The 25945-nt window shown below is 36.8% G+C and overlaps 2 non-coding genes across 2 annotated transcripts; both read right to left on the reverse strand.

The window, feature by feature from the left end:
* Nucleotides 1-20403: 20403 nt before the first annotated feature.
* Nucleotides 20404-20511, reverse strand: LOC148574452 (small nucleolar RNA R71). Its single transcript, XR_015906374.1, has one exon. It is a non-coding gene; the product is annotated as a small nucleolar RNA R71 (small nucleolar RNA).
* Nucleotides 20512-25375: 4864 nt separating this feature from the next.
* On the reverse strand, nucleotides 25376-25483 carry LOC148574453 (small nucleolar RNA R71). Its single transcript, XR_015905929.1, has one exon. It is a non-coding gene; the product is annotated as a small nucleolar RNA R71 (small nucleolar RNA).
* Between the last annotated feature and the right edge of the window lie 462 nt (nucleotides 25484-25945).

Here is a 25945-nt window from a genome sequence, read left to right on the forward strand (position 1 = left end):
TCATCATTCACCTTCAATTTTCAAAAATTCAACAATTTTCTAAATCTCTTTTCAAATTTTTCAAAATCCTTCCCAAATCTTCTTCAGAAACTCAAGTATCTTCTCAATTTCTTTCCAAATCTTTTCCAACTTATCATATCATCTCTTAATTCTTAGATGCATCAACAAATTTTCAGATTTAACCTCTTTATATCTTTTCCATTTAAAAATCTCATCTTTTTCATATCATGGTTCTATTTTTTTCACCAATCATATCTCTATGTCATATCTTTTTCAAATTTTTGAAATCCTCCCTCCACTTATAAATACACATTCGGCCATCCCCACCTCTTCACCATTCGAAATTGTCTCTCCTCCTATCTCTCTCATTTCCTTTCTTTTGCTTGAGGGCAAGCAAATCTCTAAGTTTGGTATGTTTTTCCGTGATCACCGAGCTAAGACTCATTAAGATCATGGCTCCTAAGGGAAAACAAACCAATTCAAGAGGCAAAAAAGAGAATACTCTACAGAGTCTTTGGAATCAAGAGAGGTTCTTAACCAAAGAACATGCAGACCATTACCACAAAATAATGGGTCTGAGGTCAGTGATCTCGGAAGTTAAATTCGATCTGAAAGAAGACGAATATCCGGAGATCCAAGAGCAAATTCGAAACAGAGGATGGGAAATTCTAGCTAATCCTGAGACAAAGGTTGGAAGAAACATGGTTCAGGAATTCTACTCAAATCTGTGGCTGACAGATAAGCAGAGAGTAACTTGAACCACCTTTCATACCTACCGAACTATGGTCAGGGGGAGGATTATTTACTTCCACCTGGACAAAATAAGAGAGGTTTTCAAACTGCCTCAACTACAAGATGATCCATAATCCTTTAATAGGAGAATGGTGAGAGTAGATAAGGGGTTGAACCAAGTTTTAGAGGACATATGCCTCCCTGGAACTAAGTGGATAACCAATTTAAAAGGTGTCCCAAACCAACTCAAGAGAAGAGATCTCAAACCAGTCGTAAGAGGCTGGTTGGACTTCATTGGGCATTTTGTACTGCCCACTAGCAACCGCTCTGAGGTTACCGTCAAAAGAGCAGTGATCATTCATTGTATTATGCTGGGAAACGAAGTGGAGATTCATCATCTGATTTCTTGTGAGATTTACACAATTGCAAACAAGAACTCCACTGAAGCCAAACTGGCATACCCAAGCTTAATTTCTCTACTATGTAAAAATACTGGGGTGAGGATGGGAGTAGATGAATTCATCCCAATCGAACACCCAATCACCAAGAAGTCAATGGAAGGACAACAAGTGCAAGATAACTCCATCAAAAGGAGGGCGCAGGAGTTCCTCCCAGAAATCCCTGAAATTGACTACTAGACCCGCCTAGAGGCATCTGTCACCAAGCTGCAAGAAGCTGTAGATTAACTTAAGGAAGAACAGCAGAATCAAAACTGCATACTCTGCAAACTGCTTAAGGAACAGGAGAAGCAGGGGCGTGAGCTACAGGAGCTGAAGCGCCAGAAGCTCTGCCTTGAAGGACCAAACACCCCATAGATTGAAGGAGCATCCACTTCTCAAAATCAAGGTTGTTGAGTCCTAACTTTGTGATAACCTTTATTATTAGGAATCTATTTTAAGAGTCATTTATTTTTCTATTTTTAATTTTCTATCTTCTATTATTATTGGTCTGCTCTTATATTTATTTTTGAGTCTTATTTTTAATCCATGATTAATAAAATTTAAATTTTATGTCTTAAAGCTATGAATGTCCTATGAATCCATCACCTTTCTTAAAGGAAAAATGTTTTAAATCACAAAAGAACAAGAAGTACATGATTTTGAATTCATCCTTGAAATTAGTTTAATTATTTTGATGTGGTGACAATACTTTTTGTTTTCTGAATGAATGCTTGAACAGTGCATATGTCTTTTGAATTTGTTGTTTATGAATGTTAAAATTGCTGGCTCTTGAAAGAATGATGGAAAAGGAGAAATGTTATTGATAATCTAAAAAATCATAAAATTGATTCTTGAAGCAAGAAAAAGCAGTGAAAAGCTTGCGAAAAAAAAAGAAAAAAATAAAAAGAAAAAGAAAAAAAAACAGAAAAAGCAAGCAGAAAAAGCCAATTGCCCTTTAAACCAAAAGGCAAGGGTAATAAAAAGGATCCAAGGCTTTGAGCATCAGCGGATAGGAGGGCCCACAGGAATAAAATCCTGGCCTAAGTGGCTAAACCAAGCTGTCCCTAACCATGTGCTTGTGGCATGAAGGTGTCAAGTAAAAACTTGAGACTGAGCGGTTAAAGTCGTGGTCCAAAGCAAAAAGAGTGTGCTTAAGATCTCTGGACACCTCTAATTGGGGACTCTAGCAAAGCTGAGTCACAATCTGAAAAGGTTCACCCAGTTATGTGTCTGTGGCATTTATGTATCCGGTGGTAATACTGGAAAACAAAATGCTTAGGGTCACGGCCAAGACTCATAAAGTAACTGTGTTCAAGAATCAACAATACTGAACTAGGAGAATCAATAGCACTATCTAAATTCTGAGTTCCTATAGATGCCAATCATTCTAAACTTCAAGGGATAAAGTGAGATGCCAAAACTATTCAGAGGCAAAAAGCTACTAGTCCCACTCATTTAATTGGAGCTAAGTTTCATTGATAATTTGGAATTTATAGTATGTTCTCTTCTTTTTATCCTATTTGATTTTCAGTTGCTTGGGGACAAGCAACAATTTAAGTTTGGTGTTGTGATGAGCGGATAATTTATACGCTTTTTGGCATTATTTTTAGTATGTTTTTAGTATATTTTAGTTAGTTTTTATTATGTTTTTATTAGTTTTTATTCAAAAATCATATTTCTGGACTTTACTATGAGTTTGTGTGTTTTTCTGTGGTTTCAGGTATTTTCTGGCTGAAATTTAGGGACCTGAGCAAAAATCTATTTCAGAGGCTGAAAAAGGACTACATATGCTGTTGGATTCTGACCTCCCTGCACTCGAAGTGGATTTTCTGGAGCTAAAGAAACCTAATTAGTGCGCTCTTAATTGTGTTGGAAAGTATACATCCTGGGCTTTCCATCAATATATAATAGTCCATACTTTGTCCAAGATTTGATGGCCCAAACCGGCGTTCCAATTCAGCATAAAAATTCTGGCGTCAAAACGCCAGAACTGGCATAAAAGCTGGAGTTAAACGCCCAAACTGGCACAAAAGCTGGCGTTTAACTCCAAGAAATGTCTCTACATGTGAAAGGTTCAATGCTCAGCCCAAGCACACACCAAGTGGGCCCAGAAGTAGATTCTGCATCATTTACTCATTTCTGTAAACCCTAGGCTACTAGTTTTCTATAAATAGGACCTTTTGCTATTGTATTTACACACCTCATGACATTTTACACGTTTCATATTGTATTCTCTACAGCATGAGTCTCTAAACTCCATGGTTGGGGGTGAGGAGCTCTGCTGTGTCTCGATGAATTAATACAATTACTACTGTTTTTCATTCCATCACGCTTGTTTCTATTCTAAGATATTCACTCGCACTTCAACCTGATGAATGTGATGATCCGTGACACTCATCATTATTCTCACTTATGAACGCATGCCTGACAACCACCTTCGTTCTATCTGCAATAGCTTGAGTGCATATCTCTTGGGTTTCTAATCTAAAATTAGAACCTTCGTGGTATAGGCTAGAATTATTGGCGGCCATTCCTGAGATCCGGAAAGTCTAAACCTTGTCTGTGGTATTCCGGGATCTGGGAAGGGATGACTGTGACGAGCTTCAAACTCACGAGTGCTGGGCGTAGTGACAGACGCAAAAGGATCAATGGATCCTATTCCAACATGAGTGAAAACCGACAGATGATTAGCCGTGCGTTGACAGCGCATTTGGACTATTTTCACTGAGAGGACAGATGGTAGCCATTGACAACGGTGATCCACCAACATACAGCTTGCCATTGAAGGAACCTTGCGTGTGTGAAGAAGAATACAGTAGGAAAGTAGAGATTCAGAAGACAGAGCATCTCCAAAACCTCAACCTGTTCTCCATTACTGCATAACAAGTATTTATTTCATGTTCTTTTACTTTTTACATTTAAATCTGAGAACCATAGCTTGCTTCAAGCCGACAATCTCCGTGGGATCGACCCTTACTCACGTAAGGTATTACTTGGATGACCCAGTGCACTTGCTGGTTAGTTGTGCAGAATTGCAAAAGAGTGATTGTAATTTCGTGCACCAATAAGTATATGGTGGGGCTTGTTGGTAACTACAAGGGGGTCCAGCATATCCATTGTCTTGATATGCACCTTGGAATGGCTCTTACTCATAGTAAGTTGGAGGAGGTTGTTGCCAAGAGGGTTGATCAAATCCTTGTGGCTCCTCCCATCTCTGATTGTTCCAACCTTGATGCATGTTCTCATTATAGCTTCCATTCCCTACAACATAATTTGAACTAAACTCATAGCCGAATGGGTGAAAATTCATAGTAGCAAATAAAAATAAAAACTAATAAAAATAAGCAGCGAAGTCCTAAAACTAAACAAACAAGCAAAAACGCAAATATTTACAATAACCAATAATAAGGCACACGTTTGCAATTCCCCGGCAATGGCGCCATTTTTGACGAATGGATTTTTGCTAGTAAATATTTTCACAAAAGTAATCACGTTGCAAGTATAGTTTCTCAACCAACAAAAAATCCTTTCATCCAAAAATTTGGTTGTCACTAAAGCAAACCCAATAAAAATAATAACCGAAGTATTTAAACCTCGGGTCGTCTCTCAAGGAATTGTAGGGAGGTGTAGTTATTATTGGTTAGGAGATTGTATCTTTTTGGGTTTTTTAAAAGGTTGAACAAGGAAATAAAATGGCAGGAAATTAAATTAATAACTAAGAAAACTCTTGGCAAGGTATGAAAATTAGAAGTCCTATCCTAGTTATCCTTATCACTTGTGATGAGAATTTTCTGTTGCTCCCACTTAGTTAACCTCTAACTATGAAGGAAAGTCAAGTGGACTAATCAATTTGATTCCTCAAGTCCTAGTCAACTCCTAAGGAAATACTAGCTTTAGAGGGATCCAAATCAACCAGCAACTTTCAATTATCAGTCAACAAATGAGTTTGATAACTCAAGCGTCTCTAATTACTCAACCAAAGCCAAGAACATAGAAATCTAACTTAAAACCCTCTCAAGCATTTTGTCAAATACTTGGAAGGCATAACATAAAAATATAGAAAAGTAATAGGGAATGTAAAATTCAAACAACCAATTGAAGGCATCAATAACCTAAAAACAATCATAAATCTGAAATACCTCAAATTGTATTAAATATAAAATCAAATCTAACATTTGAAGGTTCATAAACCAAATTGGAAAAGAAGAGAATCAATAAGAGGAATAGATAAATCAAAGTACTAGAACAAATAAAAGTAGAAGAGAAACTAAATTAAAGGAACATTGAACCTGAAATTGAGAAGAAATAAACCTAAAACTAAGAGAAATCCTAAAACCTAGAGAGAGGAGAGAGCCTCCCTCCCTAGAAACTACATCTAAAATCTAAATTGTGTGAATTGATGAATGAATGATTGATTCCCCCACTCTGCAGCTTTTAATCTGTGTTTTCTGGGCCGAAAATTGGGTCAAAAACATCCCAGAAATTGCCTATAGCATTTTCTGATGCGTCCATCACGTGACTCTGTCACGCGTACGCATCGTACACGCATACGCCTGGATTGAACTTTCGGCAGGTCACGCGTACGCGTGATCCACGCGTGCGCGTCGCCTAACTTCAATGCAACTATGGCAAATTATATATCATTTTGAAGCCCCGAATGTTAGCTTTCCAACGCACATGAAACCGCCTCATTTGGATCTTTGTAATTCAAGTTATGATCGATTTAGTATGAAGAGGTCAGGCTTGACAGCTCAGCAATTTCTTCAATTTCTTGTATTCCTTCCACTTTTGCATGCTTCCTTTCCATCCTCTAAGTCATTCATGCACTGTAAACCCTAAAAATACTTAACAAACATATCACGGCATCGAGTGGTAATAAGAGAGGATTAAACATAACAAATTTAAGGCCAAAGAAGTATGTTTTCAATCATAGCACAAGATTAGGAAGGAAAATGTAAAACCATGCAATCAATATGAATAAGTGTGCAAAGACTTGATAAAAACCACTCAATTGAGCACAAGATAAACCATAAAATAGTGGTTTATCACTAGGCCAGCAGTTGAACCAGTTGAGCAAACAGCTGAGCCAGCAGCTGAGGAGCCGGCATTTGAGGTGGCTGTGGCAGCAGCTGAGCAGTCACCAGTTGATCAGCCACTACACCACCCACCACCACCAGACGATGGAGTTTCATAAAGCCGTTTCATCCCCATCCCAATTTTTTGGCACGGAGGACCGTGCGATCCTTATGGGTGGGGGAGGATTCGCTATTTTGGGTGTAAATATTCTCTCCTGAACACTTATTATCTAGTTTATTTTCAGTTGTTATTATGCTTTTGTGAATATTTTTAGTATTTTGTCTTATGCTGCATACTTTTATTTTGATCATTTGTATATATGTTAGTTGCTTCTAGTTTATCTTTAGTATTGCATTTTCATTATGGTTTATATATATATATATATATATATTGCACCTTACTTTATTTGGTATATATTATAGATATTGGTTGTTATTGGATGATGTGAATAGCATAGTGCCTAGTTTGATTTTGTCCTAATTATTTATGTTTGTTTTTTTATGTTGAAAATTAGGAATAGAACTAGGAAATTTTTTTATGAAATTGCATCCATCACAACATACATACATACATATAGGAAATAATTTTGGTGAAAAACAACAAAGATTTCCAAGAATTTTGTTTTTATGGTGTTCTACTGAATTGATTTCAAAAATTATTTTTAAACTTGCTTGAATGATTTTTATGGAACATAGAAGAGAGATAGAACAAAATACCTTGTGAGTTTTTGAGCTTTAATGAGTGGTTACACATTTTAACCACTATTTTTGTTCATTGTGTGCTATGCTCCTTCTATGATTGTGATCTTAGATTTGCTTGATTCTTTATTTCCGATGATTGATGTTTTGAATGCGTGCATCATGATTGAGGACATCAGTGAATTTAAGCTCACTAACCTATATGGCCATACCCTTTGCATCTACCATTGTTAACCCATTTAAGCTTTAATTACCCTATTATTTTTAATATTACCACATCACAACCTTAAGCGAAAAATCATGAATTACCTTGAATTGCATCTTTGATTAGCTTAGGTTGAGGTGTGTGTATCATTTAAGTGTGGGAGAAATTTTGGAAATTGGTAGAGAAAAATTTTGTTTTGGGTACTTATTGAAAAATTTGGAAAATGGGTGCACATTCATATATCAATTTGCTTAACCATATGCATTTGTCATAGAAAAAGAAAAAGAAAAAAATGAAATGAAGAAAAAAATAATAATATGGGAACAAAAGTTATCCCAAAGAAAAAGGAAAAAAATGAATAAGAATGCATATCTGGATTTGGATGAAAAAAATGCATGAATGTCTATAAAAAGTGCGATTATAGGAAGTTAGGTTGCATATATTAGTGATTTAGTTAATATAGGTAAAGTGAGGCACTTGAGCTAATCAAAGATCCAATTCTTTAGTCTACTTAGCCATATTTATCCCACCTTAACCATAACCCCATTGCAACCCTAAGAAGTCCTCATGATTTTTGCATTCATTCATCATATGTTTGTTGATTGTTAGATAAAAAGCAAATCCTGTAAAGCATGATTAGGAGGAGACTTGAGTGGTTAAACCCTAAACACTAAGCGTTGAGAGTGTATACACACCTAGTGAGGGTTTGATCACTCAATTCTATGTCTCCACCTCTCTTATCATGTATTCTTGCAAGTTGCTTCATTTTGATGAGTTAAATCAATTCTTTAGATTTTGATTGCACTGAATTATTTTTTTGCCTAGCCCTATATGTCTATACTCTTACTTGGGAATTTAATTGTTTGTTTTCACCAACTCAATAGGAAACTATAAATAGATAGATATATAGATATAGATAGCATATAGCGTATTTTCATGCATATAGATAGTTGCATTTAATAAGTTGTTACCCTTTGATCATTCTCCTTTGTTTGTGTTTAGCATGAGGATATGCTATTATTTAAGTGTGAGAGAATTGATGAGTCCATATTTGATGATAATTTTTGGCTTGAATTGGATGGATTTCATCACATAAATTCACACTTATTCACCAAAATAGCATACTTTTGTGTTTTATCCCTAAATTGAACCTAAATATGAAAACATGCATTTTTGTGCCTAAATTGATCATTTTAATCCCATTTTCATTCCATTCGATGCCATGATATGTGTGTTGAGTAATTTCAGATCCTAGAGGCATGAATGGCAAGGCAAAAGTGGAAGGAAGCATGTAAGAAGGGAGAACACATGAAGAAAACAAAGGAGAAGCACACAGACAAGTGTGCGTACGCACAAGTAGAAATTTTAGCAAGTGTGCGTACGCACATGTCCCTACGCATGACTTCATTAATGAAGAACGTGGCTCATGATTTTGGGGTTCTCCTGCCCCAATTTTTGGAGTTGCTGAAGTCTTTGGTGATGCTATATCAAAGGGAAATGATCATACATCAAGAGAGCTCTCTTAGATAGTCTTAAAAAAATATAATTAGGAGTAGTGTAGATAGCAATTTCTCTCTTAGGGTTTTGTTAATTTTCATTGTAGCATTTTATAGTTTTAAGTTTTCATCTTGGGTTGATCAACTCTTTTGTAAGTACTCTTTAATTTCTCTTTAATTACATCACATTTACTCTCATTTTCTTTTGGTTCAAATTACTTTGTTTATATATGTAATTTTGGTTTCTTGAAGTTTTGATTGATGAATTTAATGTTCTATGCTTTCTTTATTCTTGATTGCATGTTTATTGTTGATATTGTGAATAGTTGGTTATAGTTTTCATTTTCTTTTGCAATTTTCCATGTTTTACTTTTATGCCCACAAGGTGTTTGTGAAAATACCACTTGGTAATTTTGAGTAGATTTTCACACCTTGGCTTGGAAAATGAGTTCCTAGGATACTAGAGTCATAATGTCAGATATTTAGTGGTAATTCTTGGGTAGTTAGTTGACTCTTGTTTCCATTGACGCTAGCTTTTTACCAATTAATTTGGTAAGTTAGCTAGGACTTATGGATTAAGGTTAATTATGCGTGCTTGACTTACTCCTCGATGTTAAGGGTAGACGAATCAAGATTGACTCATCATAGTTGCCATAGTTATGATTATGACGATGATAGGACTCCTTAAGTCTTATTCCCAAGGCAAGGCTCGTTTATGTATTTATAGCATTTTCACTAAGTTTTGATCTAGCTTCCTTTTTACTTGCATTAATTTCAATTTTGATCATATTTTAGTTCTTTTATTTCTTAATTCTTTTAATCTTTTGTTCTTTGATTTCAAAACCCCTTTTCCTCACAACCGAAAGTGTGACATCTTAATTGCATTCCTAGGGAGAACGACCCGAGGTTGAATTACTCTCGGTTATTTTTATTTGAAAATCAAACTTTGATCGATGGGATTTAATTGCCGGTTTGGGCTATGCTATCAACAAAACACTTAATTTCAATTGAGAAATTCTAAACTGGCACGAATGCTAACTCATCATTCCCCAAGTTAAGTATCTGTGGCGTTTATGTATCCGGTGGTAATACGGGAAAACAAAATGCTTAGGGTCACAGCCAGACTAAAAAAGAAGCTGAGTTCAAGAATCAAGAAGAACTAAACTAAGAGAGTCAATAATATCATCTGGATTTTGAGTTCCTAAGGATGTCAATACTTCTGAGCTTCAAAGGAAAGTGAAATGCCAAAACTATTCAGAAGTAAATGGCTATTAGCCCTGCTCATCAATTGGAACTGAAATTCATTGAAAACTTTGAGACTTATTGTATCTTTTTCTTCTTTTTAATCTTACTTGTTTCCGGTTACTTGGAGACAAGCAACAGTTTAAGTTTGGTGTTCTGATGAACGGATATTTTATACGCTTTATGACATTGTTTCCTTAGTATTTTTAGTACATTTGATTAAGTTTTATTATGTTTTAGCAGGTTTTAGTGCAAAAATCACTTTTTAGATGCTACTTTGAGTTTTTGTGGTTTTCCTATTATTTTAGGTGATTTTTGGGAGTTTCTGGCAAGTTTCGGAAAAGCCTGATTCAGAGACAGAGAAAGGACTGTAGATGCTGTCAGATTCTGACCACTGTGCATTCAAACGAGCATATCTGGAGCTTCATAGGTCCAAATGACGTGCGCTTAAAGGCATTGAAAAGCTAACTTCTAGGACTTTCCAGCAATATATAATGGTATATACTTTTCTTTGGATTGAATGGCCTAAAATGGGCGTTGAACGCCCAAATCACCCCCCTTTCTAGCGTTCAACTCCCCAAGGGGAGCAAGAAACGCCCAGAACTTGATTTGAACGCCAGGCATCAGCCCAAACACTCATCAAGTGGGTCCCAAAGTAGATTTTAGCACTTCTTAGCTTATTTTATTTCCCTTTGGTAATTTTTATTTAAAAAAAATATCTTTTAGGTTTAGTCTTAGAGTTTTTATTATAAATAAAGGGCTTCCTTCTTTTTGAGAATCATGCCTCCCAGGAGGGGAGAAGTGATAAACCCCATTTTTAGGGTTTATCTTGTGTTGAATTTAGAGGGTCTTGTTAACTTTTCTCCCATTTATTCACTAAAATAGCATGGTTTTGTAAATTCTCCTTTAATTGTGCTTAAGAGTGAAAACATGCTTTTTAGTTCTTAAAATAGCTAAATTTAATTCACCTTGATTCCATTAGATGCCTTGATATGTTTGTTAAGTGATTTTAGATTTAGGAGGCAAATATTGGATTGAGGGAATGAAGAAAAAGCATGAAGAAATGGAGAACTCATGAAGAAATGAAGGAATCGCAAAGCTATCAATCCTGACCTCTTCGCACTTAATCAATCATAACTTGAGCTGCAGAGGTCCAAATGAGGTGGTTCTAGTTGCGTTGGAAAGCTAACATTTGGGGCTCATCACGCATACATGTGGAATGTTGCACGTGACTCACTAAAAGCAACTCGTTTCCAGCAATTTCTGAAGCATTTTGGGCCCAATCCAACTCATTTCTGATGTTATTTAACCCAAGGATTGAAGAGGGATAAACCAATTAGTGACCAATTAGTTCAGTTTAGTTTAGTTTTGGAGGGAAGGTTAGTTTCTAGAGAGAGAAGTCTCAATTCTCTCTAGAATTAGGATTAGGTTAGATCTAGATTAGAATTTCTTAGATCTAGGTTAATTTCATGCTTTGATTTACTTTTCCTTTGCAATTTCTTCTTCTTCTACCTTTTCTCTCTCTAGTTTAGCATTCAATTCTTGTAATTCTTTACTTTTATATTGATGTATTTTTGTTCTTCCATTTTCCTTTTAATGCAATTCATGTTTTGATTTCCTTTATTGTTGATTTGCCTTATTGTTGTTAATTCCTTACAATTGAGTAGTGTAGATTTACTTTCCTTGTAATTTACTATGCTTTCCTTTTATGCCTTCCAAGTGCTTGACAAAATGCTTGGTTGGATTTTAGAATAGATTTTTCCCCTCTTGGCCTAGGTAGAGTAATTAGTGACTCTTGAGTTATCAAACTCCTTTGTTGATTGATAATTAGAAGTTGCTAATTGACTTGAATGCCACTAAAGCTAGTCTTTCATTATGATTTGGCTAGGACTTGTGGAATCAAGTTAATTCATCCATTTGACTTTCCTTTATAGTTAGAGGTTAACTAAGTGGGAGCAATGGATAATTCTCATCACAATTGATAAGGATAGCTAGGATAGGACTTCTAGTCTTATACCTTGCCAAGAGCTTTTGTTAGTGTTAGTTTATTTCTTTGCAATTTATATTTCTTGTCTCTTAACTCAAACCCCAAAATATATTTCATAGTGATAGACAAGTTTTGCACGATGGTTTAGAATTTCTTCTTATAGAAAGAATAACTTCGTTGTAAGCATAGTTCTAAACCAACAAACAATTCCCACATCAAAAATTTAGGTTGTCACAAGTACAAACCCCAAATAAGAATTTATAACCGAAGTATTTAGACTCCGGGTCGTCTCACAAGGAATTGCAATGAAGTGCTCAATTATTGGCTATGAAGTATGTTTTGGGATTTTTGGATGAGAAACATGAAACGTAAATGATAAGGAAATTCAAATAACAAAGAGGCCTTGGCAAGGGTTGGTGGTCAAGGATCTCTATCCTAATCACTAACCACAACATGAGAATTGGCGAGGATCAACCCCATTAAGTCATCCTCTAACTAATAAAGGAAAGTCAAATGAGCTATGTCAACCCAAGTCCATAAGTCCTAGTTCTCCACCAAATCAATTAGTGAGATCTAGAGTTAATGGCTCCCAATCGTCAATCACTTGGACATTAGTAACTCAAGAGTTTCTAAGTTACCTTACCAAGCCAAGAATGCTCAAAATCTACTCTAACATCCAACCAAGCATTTTATCAAACACTTGGAAGGCATAAAAGGAAAGCATAATAAATGACACAAAATAGTAAAATCTATCAACTACTAATTGTAGAAAAGTAAATTAACAACTCAAATCATCAATAAAAGGACATCAACATTAAATTTCATTAAATGTAAACAAGATCCAACATGAGTATTCATAAACATAAAGAGACATAAAAGTAAAATTGACAAGAGAACCAAGAAGAATAGAGTAGTAGAAACAAGAAATTGGAAAAGAAACAAGATGAAATCAAGAAATCATGCCTAGATCTAAGATGGATTAACCTAACCTAATTCTAGAGAGAAGAGGGAGCTTCTCTCTCTAGAAACTAACCTACATGATGCTATACTATCAAACAATTGCTCCCCCCTTGCCCAAGCTTGAATTCTGCATGAAATACACTCAGAAACAAGTTGGAATTAGGCCTGGGCAGCTCAGAAATCACCCCCAGCGTTTTGCCTTTAAGTGGGCCAGGTAAGAGTATCGGCGCGTGCGCGCCACGTGTGCGTGCGTGTCGATTGACAAAATCTTCATCCGCGCGGACGCGGCATGTACGCGTGCGCGTCTCTAGTCAAAACCACTTTGGCGCGTGCGCGCCTTGTACGCGTGCGCGCCCATTGATGCCTTCCCAATCTTTGTTTCTTCATGCATTCTCCTCTTTGTATGCTTTTTTCCTCATTTCTTCTATCCAATACTTGCCTTATGATCCTGAAATCACTCAACAAACACATCAAGGCATCGAATGGAATTAAAGTGAATTAAAATCACTGATTTAAGGCCTAAAAAGCATGTTTTTACATTTAAGCACAAATCAAGGGAGAATCGCAAAACCATGCTATTTCGTTGAATAAATGTGAGAAAAGGTGATAAAATCTCCCAAATTAAGCACAAGATAAACCACAGAATCGGGGTTTATCAAATCTCTCCACACTTAAACCAAGCATGTCCTCATGCTAAGAATAAAGAAGGACAAGAAAAGGGTTATGAACATTTATTCAATGCAAATAAACTATATGCACCTATCTATATGAATGCAACTAAATGCAAGATGATTCTACCTACTTGGTTAAAAGTAAATCAATCTCCAAGAACACACATGCATATGTAGGGCTAAGTAGTATGATGATTCATAAATCCTACCAATTTGAATATCAAAATAAAGTACAAATAGAATTGCAAGAAGAACGCTCATGAAAGCCGAGAACAAGGAATTGAGCATCGAACCCTCACCGGATGTGTATCCACTCTTGTCGCTCAAGTGTATAGGGTTAATTCACTCAATTCTCCTCTAATCATGCTTTCCAAGATTTGTTTTTCTTCTAACAATCAACAATTATTCAATGCATGCATACATTCATCATGAGGACTTATTCATAGGTTGTAATGGGGCTAGGGTAAAGGTAAGGATGCATATGGTCAAGTGAGCTTGAGATTTGTATCTTTGATTAGCCTAAGCTCTCACCAAACACATATAACACCCATACAATTCTAATGCAATACCTAGCTACCCATGATTCCCACTTTTTCACATACTCATGCATTCTCTTTAATTCACATTTCATATGCATTGATTTTTATTGAACTTTACTTTGGGGCATTTTTGTCCCCTTTTTATTTCTCTTTTTTTTTATACATTTTTTTTCAAAGTATATTGATGAGCGGATAATTTATATGCTTTGTGGCATTGTTTTTACATAGTTTTTAGTATGATTTAGTTAGTTTTTAGTATATTTTTATTAGTTTTTAAATAAAAATCACATTTCTGGACTTTACTATGAGTTTGTGTGTTTTTCTGTGATTTCAGGTAATTTCTGGCTGAAATTGAGGGACCTGAGGAAAAATCTGATTCAGGCTGAAAAAGGACTACAGATGCTGTTGGATTCTGACCTCTTTGCACTCAAAGTGGATTTTCTGGAGCTACAGAACTCCAATGACGCGCTCTCAATTACGTTGGAAAGTAGACATCCAGGGCTTTCCAGAAATATATAATAGTCCATACTTTGCCCGAGTTTAGACGACGCAAATTGGCGTTCAACGCCAGTTCCATGCAGCATTCTGGAGTTAAACGCCAGAAACAGGTTGCAAAGTGGAGTTAAACGCCAGAAACAGGTTACAAACTGGCGTTCAACTCCAAGAGAAGCCTCTACACGTGTAAAGCTCAATGCTCAGTCCAAGCACACACCAAGTGGGCCCCGAAAGTAGATTTCTCAAGGTTCTGAAAACCGGACCGGACCGGCCGGTCGAACCGGTTCAACCGGGAACCGGCAACACAAGCGGTCCGGTCCTCCTCCTATAACCGTTTGGGAAAAAACCGTTCAAAAACCGACGAACCGGTCGAGAACCGGCCGGTTGGACCGAATCGATAACCAGCCGGTTCCCTTAAAACGATGCCGTTTTTTACTTTTTAAAAAAAAAAAAACCCAATAACACTCGTTCTCCAAACCCCCCCTTTCCCCATTCATTCAGATTCACCTAATCACCTCACAGCTCACTCCAAGGACTCCATCATCGCCGAACCCTAGCCCTAGGAACCCCGAACTATAGCCCTCCATCGTCGCCGCCGTTCAGAGATCGTCAGCGCCGCCGCCGTTCAGAGGTCGTCAACGCCGCGCCGTCCCCAAGTCCTCAGGAACCCAATTAGTCAGCAGGTCTCTTCGTCCTCGCTGGCTTCTCGAACCAGGTGAGTGCTCCTCGTCTTCATCTTCTCTGAGCTTCTTAAATTTTTGATCCATATTGCTTCAATTCTTCTTGGGTCTTGGCTTGAAGTTTGGTTCTTCTTCTTCTTTGGTATTCAATCTTCGTTCTTCGGACTTCAGTCTTCGTTCTTCGGTCTTCCTTGTATGTATGGTTCTGATTGCTATGGAAATTCATTCTTTGTTCTTCAATTCCTTGTATCTATGGTCTTCCTTGTATGTATGTTTGGATTGTTTGCTAATGCTGGAAACTGTATCTGTTATGTGATTTGTATCCAGAACACCTAATAGGCTAATATTGCTGTTTTAGTGTTTTGCTATTTTGTAATTCTACCTGTTACTCTGTTTTGGTCCAGAACACCTAATATGCTGGAAAATTGTAACTGTTACTCTGTTTTGGTCCAGAATACCTAATATGCTGGAAACTTACTCTATTATGTAACTATTACTCTGTTTTAGTGTTTTGTTGTTTTGTTAATGCTGGAAACTTGTAATGTTTTGCAATATTGTTGAATGCTGTAGGCAGAATTTAGATATGGTCTTGTTAATTTCATATCTGTTTTTAATGCTGAAAACTTATTCTGTTTTGCTGTTTTGTTAATGCTGAAAACTTACTCTTCTTGGGTCTTGGCTCCTGTTTTTAATTGCTGATGGCTCCTGCTTTAGGTTAAGAACATGGTTAATCATTGTGTTGTGGCTCCTAACTTGTTATTGTTCATTGTGTTGTGGGGCTATTTTTAATTTCATATATGTTTTTCATTGTATTGTAGTTGCTGGTTGTGTTGGTTTTGCTAGCTTTGTTTATAATTGCTGGGTGAAGATTTAGTGTTTTGTAATTGCTGGCTTTGTTTTCTAATTGTTGGTTTTGATGATAGCTCCTAATTTTTTTGTTCAAATTTGCTAATGGCTTTGATTTGTAGTTGCTTGTTGTGCTGGTTTTGCTGGCTTTGTTTTGCTGGTTTTGCTGGCTTTGATTTCAGGGTTTAGAGTGATTATTTGTTGCTGGTATTTAACTTTTGTTACTATTAAGTTCTGTTAAGTTGCTACATTCAAACTTGTGCATTGGCCTATTCATCTTCACTTGCAATAACAAAAAGCTTCTCATTTGATGATCCATTAACTACCTTATTTTCTGGTACCATTCCTTTTGTTATGGCTTTAGCTGAAGAAATTGGAGGGGCTAGATGAGGAGACATTGATGCCTCAGAAGACACCACCACCATCGACATATCCTTGTTACTTGAAGGTTTCTTTAGCACAATAGTTGAAATCACAATCATAATTACATAATATGTTTAAATAATTATCCCAAAAAAAAAAAGAAACTCACAAGAACATCTTGAGATTTTGATGATTGATAAATCTTTATGTTGACATTTAATATTTGAAATTTCTTTATACTATTTAACTTGAGTTTGTATATTAATAAGATTATATGTATTTGATTGATGACATTTAATGTAGTTTTTTAAATTTGAAAACTATTTTAATATTTATATTATACTATAATTATATTTTAGGATGTTTACTTATAATTTATTTATTATTTTATTTTAAAACGGTTTTTTCGGTTGAACCACTGGTTAGACCGGTTGGACCAGTAAACCAGTAACTAGAGCGGTTTGATGACCGGTCCGGTTTTTCGAACCTTGAGATTTCTGCATCATTTACTTATCTCTGTAAACCCTAGTAACTAGTTTAGTATAAATAGGACTTTTACTATTGTATTTACATCTTTAGTTTCATCTTTAGATCACGTTTGGGGCTGGCGATTCGGCCATGCCTGGACGTTATCACTTATGTATTTTCAACGGTAGAGTTTCTACACTCCATAGATTAAGGTGTGGAGCTCTGCTGTTCCTCATGAATTAATACAAAGTACTACTGTTTTTCTATTCAATTCAAGCTTATTCCTTCTCTAAGATATCCATTCGCACCCAAGAACATGATGAATGTGATGATTATGTGACGCTCATCATCATTCTCACCCATGAATGCGTGCCTGACAAACACTTCCGTTCTACATGCAAATAAGCTAGAATGAGTATCTCTTAGATATCTAATACAGAGGACTGAATCCGAGATATTAGAATCTTCGTGGTATAAGTTAGAACCCATGGACGGCCATTCTTGAGATCCGGAAAGTCTAAACCTTGTCTGTGGTATTCCGAGTAGGATCTGAGAAGGGATGGCTGTGATGAGCTTCAAACTCACGAGTGCTGGACGTAGTGACAGACGCAAAAGGATAGTAAATCCTATTCCAGTATGAACGAGAACCGACAAATGATTAGCCATGCAGTGACAGCACATTGGACCATTTTCACAGAGAGGATGGGATGTAGCCATTGACAACGGTGATGCCCTACATAAAGCTTGCCATGGAAGGGAGTAGGAATGATTGGATGAAGACAGCAGGAAAGCAGAGGTTCAGAGGAGCGAAAGCATCTCTATATGCTTATCTGAAATTCTCACTAATGAATTACATAAGTATCTCTATCCTAGTTTATGTTTTATTTATCTTTTAATTATTAAAACTCTATAACCTTTTGAATCCGCCTGACTGAGATTTACAAGGTGACCACAGCTTGCTTCAAGCCGACAATCTCCGTGGGATCGACCCTTACTCACGTAAGGTTTATTACTTGGACGACCCAGTGCACTTGCTGGTTAGTTGTATCAAAATTGTGAAAAAGAAATAAAATTATGAACGTGCGTATTAAGTTTGTAGCGCCGTTACCAAGGAATGAACGATCACGATTTCGTGCACCAAGTTTTTGGCGGCATTGCCGGGGATTGTTCGAGTTTGGACAACTAACGGTTCATCTTGTTGCTCAGATTAGGTAACTTTATTTTAATTTTAACCTTTTTGTTTTTTATTATTCTTATTTTTGAAAAAATAAAAAAATATTTTTAGTAAAAAATTTTTAAGAATGAACTCTAGTGTTTCATGAAGCACGTTGAAGCCTGGCTGGCTGTAAAGCCATGTCTAATTTATTTGGACCGAGGCTTCCATTTATCAGCATATGAAGTTGGATGAAGTATCAGTTGTTGTATGTCTGATTTTTATCTGCTGAAGCTTGGCTGGCCATTGGCCATGTCTAGTGTTTTGGACCGGAGCTTTCACTGAAAGCTTGGCTGGCTAGTGAGCCATGTCTAATTCCTGGACCGGAGCTTTAGACTAACATTGCAGATTCCTGGAATTCTTATAAAAACTTTTTGAAATCCTTATTTTTCTTTTTCAAATTAATCTTCGAAAAATCCAAAAAAAATTTATAAAATCATAAAAATCAAAAATATTTTTTGTGTTTCTTGTTTGAGTCTTGAGTCAAATCTTAAGTTTGGTGTCAATTGCATGTTTATCTCTTTTGTGCATTTTTTGAAAACTCATGCATGTGTTCTTCATGATCTTCAAGTTGTTCTTGACAAGTCTTCTTGTTTGATCTTCATATTTTCTTGTTTTGTGTCTTTTGTTATTTTTCATATGCATTTTTGCATTCATAGTGTCTAAACATGAAAAATCTCAAAGTTTGGTGTCTTGCATGCTTTTCTTTTCTTAAAAATTTTCAAAAATAAGTTTTGATGTTCATCTTGATCTTCAAAGTGTTCTTGGTGTTCATCTTGACATTTAAAGTGTTCTTGCATGCATTATGTGTTTTGATCCAAAATTTTCATGCATTGAGTCTTTTTGATGTTTTTCTCTTTTCCTTATTTTACTTCTAATTTTCGAAAATTGCATTGAATTAGTCAAAGATTTTCAAAACCATATCTTTTTTTTAGTCAAGCAAAATTTTCAATTTAAAAATTCTATCTTTTTCAAATCTTTTTTCAAAAATCAAATCTTTTTCATTTTTCTTTCATAATTTTCGAAAATTTCAAATTGATTTTCAAAAATCTTTTTCTCATTTTGTTTCATAAGTTCAAATCTTTACTAACAATTAATGTAATTGATTCAAAAATTTTAAGTTTGTTACTTGACTAGTAAGAAAGGTTCAATCTTTAAACTCTAGAATCATATCTTTTTAGTTTCTTGTTAGTCAAGTAATCAACTTTAATTTTCAAAATCAACTCTTTTAAATTTCTTTTTCAAATCTCTTTCAAATTAAGTTTCAATCATATCTTTTTCAAAATTAATTTCAAAATCTTTTCTAACTTCTTATCTTTTCAAAATTAATTTTCAAATCCTTTTTTTTTAGTAATCCTATGTTTTTGTTTCAATCATATCTTTTTCAAAACTACCTAACTAATTCTCTCTCTAATTTTCGAAAATCACCCTTCTCTTTTTCGAAATTCCTTTTTAATTAATTAATTGTTTTAAATTTAATTTAATTTCATTTTTCTTTTTCATTTTCGAATTTTAATTTTAGTTTTAAATTAAAAACAAAAATATTTTTCTTTTCTTCTCAATTATTTTCGAAAATTATTCTCTCCCCCTCATCTCTTTCTAATTATTTTATTTATCTACTAACACTTCTCTTCTTCTTAAAAATTCGAACCCCCTCTTCTTTCTGTGTTCGAATTTCTTTTCTTTTTCTACTCATATAAAGGAATCTCTATACTGTGACATAGAGGATTCCTCTTCTTTTCTGTTTTCTTCTTTTTCATATGAGCAGGAACAAGGATAAGATCATCCTTGTTGAAGCTGATCCTGAACCTGAAAGGACTCTGAAGAGGAAGCTAAGGGAAGCTAAAGCACAACTCTCTGGAGAAAATCTGACAGAAATTTTCAAAAAAGAAGGAGACATGGCCGAAAATAGTAACAATGCAAGGAAGATGCTTGGTGACTTTACTGCACCAAATTCCAATTTACATGAAAGAAGCATCTCAATCCCTGCCATTGGAGCAAACAATTTTGAGCTGAAACCTCAATTAGTTTCTCTGATGCAACAGAATTGCAAGTTTCATGGACTTCCATCAGAAGATCCTTTTCAGTTCTTAACTGAATTCTTGCAGATCTGTGATACCTTTAAGACCAATGGGGTTGATCCCGAGGTCTACAGGCTTATGCTTATCCCATTTGCTGTAAAGAGACAGAGCTAGAATATGGTTAGACTCTCAACCTAAAGATAGCCTGAACTCTTGGGATAAGCTGGTCATAGCTTTCTTAGCCAAGTTCTTTCCTCCTCAAAAGCTTAGCAAGCTTAGAGTGGATGTTCAAACCTTTAAACAAAAAGAAGGTGAATCCCTCTATGAAGCTTGGGAGAGATACAAGGAACTGACCAAAAAGTGTCCTTCTGACATGCTTTCAGAATGGACCATCCTGGTTATATTCTATGATGGTCTGTCTGAACTATCAAAGATGTCACTGAACTATTCTGCAGGTGGATCCATTCACTTAAAGAAAATGCCTACAGAAGCTCAGGAACTCATTGACATGGTTGCAAATAACCAGTTCATGTACACTTTTGAAAGGAATCCTGTGAGTAATGGGACGCCTATGAGGAAGGGAGTTCTTGAAATTGATACTCTGAATGCCATATTGGCTCAGAAAAAAATATTGACTCAGCAAGTCAATATAATTTCTTAGAGTCTGAATGGATTGAAGGAATCATCCAACAGTACTAAAGAGGCATCTTCTAAAGAAGAAGCTTATGATCCTAAGAACCCTGCAATAGCAGAGGTGAATTACATGGGTGAACCCTATGGAAACACCTATAATCCCTCATGGAGAAATCATCCAAATTTCTCATGGAAGGATCAACAAAAGCCTCAACAAGGCTTTAATAATGGTGGAAGAAATAGGTTTAGCAATAGCAAGCCTTTTCCATCATCCACTCAGTAACAGACAGAGAATTCTGAGCAGAATCTATCTAGCTTAGTAAATATAGTCTCTGATCTATCTAAGGCCACTTTAAGTTTCATGAATGAAACAAGGTCCTCCATTAGAAATTTGGAGGCACAAGTGGGCCAGCTGAGTAAAAGAGTCACTGAAACTCCTCCTAGTACTCCCCCAAGCAATACAGAAGAGAATCCAAAAAGAAAGTGCAAGGCCATTGATTTAACCATCATGGCCGAACCTACAGGGGAGGGAGAGGATGTGAATCCCAGTGAGGAAGACCTTCTGGGACGTCCAGTGACCAATAAGGAGTTTCCCTTTGAGGAACCAAAGGAATCTGAGGCTCAATTAGAGACCATAGAGACTCCATTGAACCTCCTTATGCCCTTCATGAGCTTTGATGAGTATTCTTCTTCTGAAGAGAATGAGGATGTTACTGAAGAGCAAGTTGCCAAGTACCTGGGTGCAATCATGAAGCTGAATGCCAAATTATTTGGTAATGAGACTTGGGAAGATGAACCTCCCTTGCTCATCAATGAACTGAGTGATCTGGATCAACTGACATTGCCTCAGAAGAAACAGGATCCTGGAAAGTTCTTAATACCTTGTATCATAGGCACCATGACCTTTGAGATGGCTCTATGTGACCTTGGGTCAGGGATAAGCATCATGCCACTCTCTGTAATGGAGAAACTGGGAATCTTTGAGGTGCAAGCTGCTAGATTCTCATTAGAGTTGGCAGACAACTCAAGAAAACAAGCTTATGGACACGTAGAGGATGTGCTAGTAAAGGTTGAAGGCCTTTACATCCCTGCTGATTTCATAATCCTGGATACTGGGAAGGATGAGGATGAATCCATCATCCTTGGAAGACCCTTCCTAGCCACAGCAAGAGCTGTGATTGATGTGGACAGAGGAGAATTGATCCTTCAACTGAATGAGGACAACCTTATGTTTAAAACTCAAGGATCTCCTTCTGTAACCATGGAGAGGAAGCATGAAAAGCTTCTCTCACTGCAGAGTCAACCAAAGCCCCACAGTCAAACTCTAAGTTTGGTGTTGGGAGGCCACAACCAAACTCTAAGTTTGGTGTTGAACCCCCACATTCAAACTCTAAGTTTGGTGTTGGGAGGTTCTAACAATGCTCTAAACATCTGTAAGGCTCCATAAGAGCTCACTGTCAAGCTATTGACATTAAAGAAGCGCTTATTGGGAGGTAGCCCAATGTTATTTAATCATATCTATTTTATTTTCTTTTTGTTATTTCATGTTTTATTAGGTTGACGATAATGTGAAGTCATAAAAACTACTGAAAAATCAAAAACAGAATGAAAAAATAGCATTAAAAACAGCACACCCTGGAGGAAAGCAGTCTGGCGTTTAAACGCCAGAAACAAGCATCTGTCTGGCGTTTAACGCCAGAAACAGGCACCAAGCTGGCGTTTAACGCTAGAAACAAGCTACATTTGGGAGTTTAACGCCAGAAACAAGCAGCAGTCTGGCGTTAAACGCCAGGATTACACAGCAAGGGCGTTTTACAAGCCTAATTGGAGCAGGGATGTTAAGTCCTTGACCCTACTTGATCTGTGGATCCCACAGGATCCCCTCACGATCTGTGGACCCTACAGGATCCCCACTTCTTTTCTCATCTTCACACTTTTTCATAACTCTCTTCCCCAAAATAACCTCCACCAATCACCTCTAATTCCCCTCCAAAACCATTATACACCCACCTACACCCACCCACTCAAATTTATACTATCACTCCTTCCTTTTCACACATCATAACCACCTTAAATCCCCAGTGGCCGAACCATTCACACACGTCCATCTCCTCCATCTATTCTTCTTCTCATCCTTTCTTTCTTCTTTTGCTCGAGGACGAGCAAACATTTTAAGTTTGGTGTGAAAAAAGCATTGCTTTTTTGTTTTTCCATAACCACTAATGCCTCAAGGGATACACTTCCCTCCACAAAACTATTTGGAGAAAATCAACACCTCCCTAGGAGAATTAAGTTCCAACATGGGACAACTAAGGGTGGAACACCAAGAGCACTCCATCATCCTTCATGAGATTAGAGAAGATCAAAGAGCTATGAGGGAGGAGCAACAAAGGCAAGAAAGAGACATAGAGGAGCTCAAGAGCACCATTGGTTCTTCAAGAAGAGGAAGACACCTGATAAACCACTATTTTATGGTTTATAATGTGTTTAATTGTGTGGTTTTATCATGATCTTTACCCACTTATTCATATGATTAGCATGCATTTATATTTCCTTCCTAAAATTATTACATGATTGAAAACTTGCTTCCTAGAGACTTTTAATTATGTATTTTAATTCTCCTTTATTCCATTCGATGCCGTGATCTGTGTGTTAAGTGTTTCAGGCTTTATAGGGCATGAATGAGTTGGAGATTGGAAAGGAAGCTTGAAAAAATGGAAGGAACACAAGAAATTAAGGAGATGACCAGCGAGAAGTGACGCGGCCGCATAGCTCACGCGACCGCGCGAAAGAGAGGAAATCGCAGTGACGCGGCCGCATGGCTCACGCGACCGCGCAGATTGGAATAACAAGTGACGTGGAGGCGTGAACGACGCGCCTGCGTGGCAAAGCAAAACGCCGAATGACGCGTCCGCATGAATGACGCGATCGCGTGACGTGCGCGATCTGCATAATCTGCAGAATTTACTGGGGCGATTTTAGGCCCTGTTTTGACCCAGTTTTCGGCCCAGAAAAGCAGACTAGAGCCAGAGAACATGCAGAAACCAAAACAACATTCATTCTACACAGTTTTTAGTTTTAGATCTAGTTTTACTCCTCCTCTAGGTTTTCTCTCTACACATTCATAGTTCTTAGGATTTTTATTTCTATTGCTTTTTGCATTGGGATATTGAGAAGAGTTATTACCTCATCAAGACTTCGTCATTCTAGTTCGTTTTCTTTACTTGGCTTTACTCTTCCATGTCCTTTAATTTACTCAATTTTACTATTGGATTATTTTAGAATTTATTAATACAAGAGTTACTTTTATTTTTATTTGATTCCTTTGAGTTTTATTTATCATGTCTTTCTTTAATTCTCTTCCCTATGTTATGAGTTTGACATTCACAATGAGCGAGTAGTTCTCTAACTTGATGGGGAGTTGATTGAAATGAACCCTTGAGTTGGAATGCTCAAAGGAGAAATTGTAATTGGGTTTATTGTTGGATTGCTCTCTAGTCACTAACTCCAGTCCTTCCAAGTAAGCGGATTGGAACTTGTGAATAGAAACAGCATTCCAACTTGTTTGACTTTCCCTTACCTAGTAAGGGATAACTAAACAGAACAACCTTCAATTATCAATTAATCTTGAGAGTACTGCAACAAGAATAGGGCTTCCAACTAATCTACTCCCAGTTAAGGCTTTTATTTAAATTACTTAATTTCCCCAATATAATTTCCTGTTTATTCAACTCAAACTCTTTTTGAAAATATCTGATTAATAAAATAGCACACCTTTCTGCAACTCGTTGGGAGACGACCTGGGATTCATACTCCCAGTATTTTAATTTTAATTTTTGTGACAACCCTTCTAAATTGATAAGTCGATTTCTGGTTGGTTAAGAACTATACTTGCAACGCATATTTTATAACAATTCTTGACTCGCCAATTTCCGCCACGTCAATTTTTGGCGCCATTACCGGGGAGTTGCAATAGAGTGCTAAAGTTATTGATTGGATTTTATTTATTTGCATTTTATTTTATTTTGCTACTTTGAGTTGATTGTTTCTTTCGTTAGATGACGCGTTCACTTCCTGATCCAAACTTGCCAGTATTCGATCCTAAGATTGAAAGAACTATTTCACGAATAAGGCAAGCTCGGCGTCGGTTAGTCCTCTCTGAGGGCGGATCTGAAACGTCACTTGAGAAAGAAAGCAGCCCCCGTTCTACTGATTTGGTTGATTTACGTGTAGGTAACATGGCAGCAGCTAGGAGAGTTACTATCCAGGAGGCTGGAGCCCCTGATTTTACAATGCAACCATTTCAAGCGCATCACCCAGCGGTGGCTACAAACTTTGAAATAAAGACCGCACTACTCAATTTGATGCCCAAGTTTCATGGCTTGCCTGCTCAAGAGCCTATCAAGCACCTGAGAGATTTCCAAGCAGCCTTTTCTACTGTCAGGCGTGATGGTGCAGATGAAACTTCAATTTTGCTGAAAGCTTTCCCGTTTTCTCTTGAGGGGAAGGCAAGAGAGTGGTACTACACTCAACCAGTAGCAACTGTATCCAACTGGGATACACTAAGAAGAGAATTCTTGGAAAAATTCTTTCCAGCTAAAGTTACTGATAAACTGAGGAAAGACATTTCCATGATTGTTCAGGATGAATCTGAGACTCTCTATGAATACTGGGAGCGCTTCAATAATCTTCTGGAAGCATGCCCCCACCATATGATTGACAAGATAGTGTTACTCGGTTACGTCACACAGGGTATGAGGCCCCAAGATAAGACCACATTGGAAAGTGCTAGCAATGGGTCTATGAAAAAGTACAAGACCACTGATGAGGCATGGCAATTGATCAGCGACTTAGCTGAATCTACTCGGAATCATAGGTAGAAACAAGGCCATCCAAAAGCCGTTGCAGAAGTATCCTCTAGCAGAGAGACTGCTGCTCTAACTCAGAGTATCTGTGAAATGACCAACTTGCTGAAGCAGATGCAATTGAATCAACAAGTTCAGCAAGCTCAACTTTCTCCACCACAGCAAAACCAACAGTTAGTCCCACAGAGAATTTGCGGAATCTGTGCTAATTATAGCCACTATACTGATGAATGTTCACAGCTCCAGCAGGAAGACAACACCGTGGCAGCTACTCATAACTTCTATGACCGCCCCAACCAAGGGTACAATCAAGGT

Source organism: Arachis ipaensis, chromosome B2 (assembly GCF_059453495.1).
Source record: "Arachis ipaensis isolate K30076 ecotype BB chromosome B2, ASM5945349v1, whole genome shotgun sequence".
NCBI classification, from domain to species: Eukaryota; Viridiplantae; Streptophyta; class Magnoliopsida; order Fabales; family Fabaceae; genus Arachis; species Arachis ipaensis.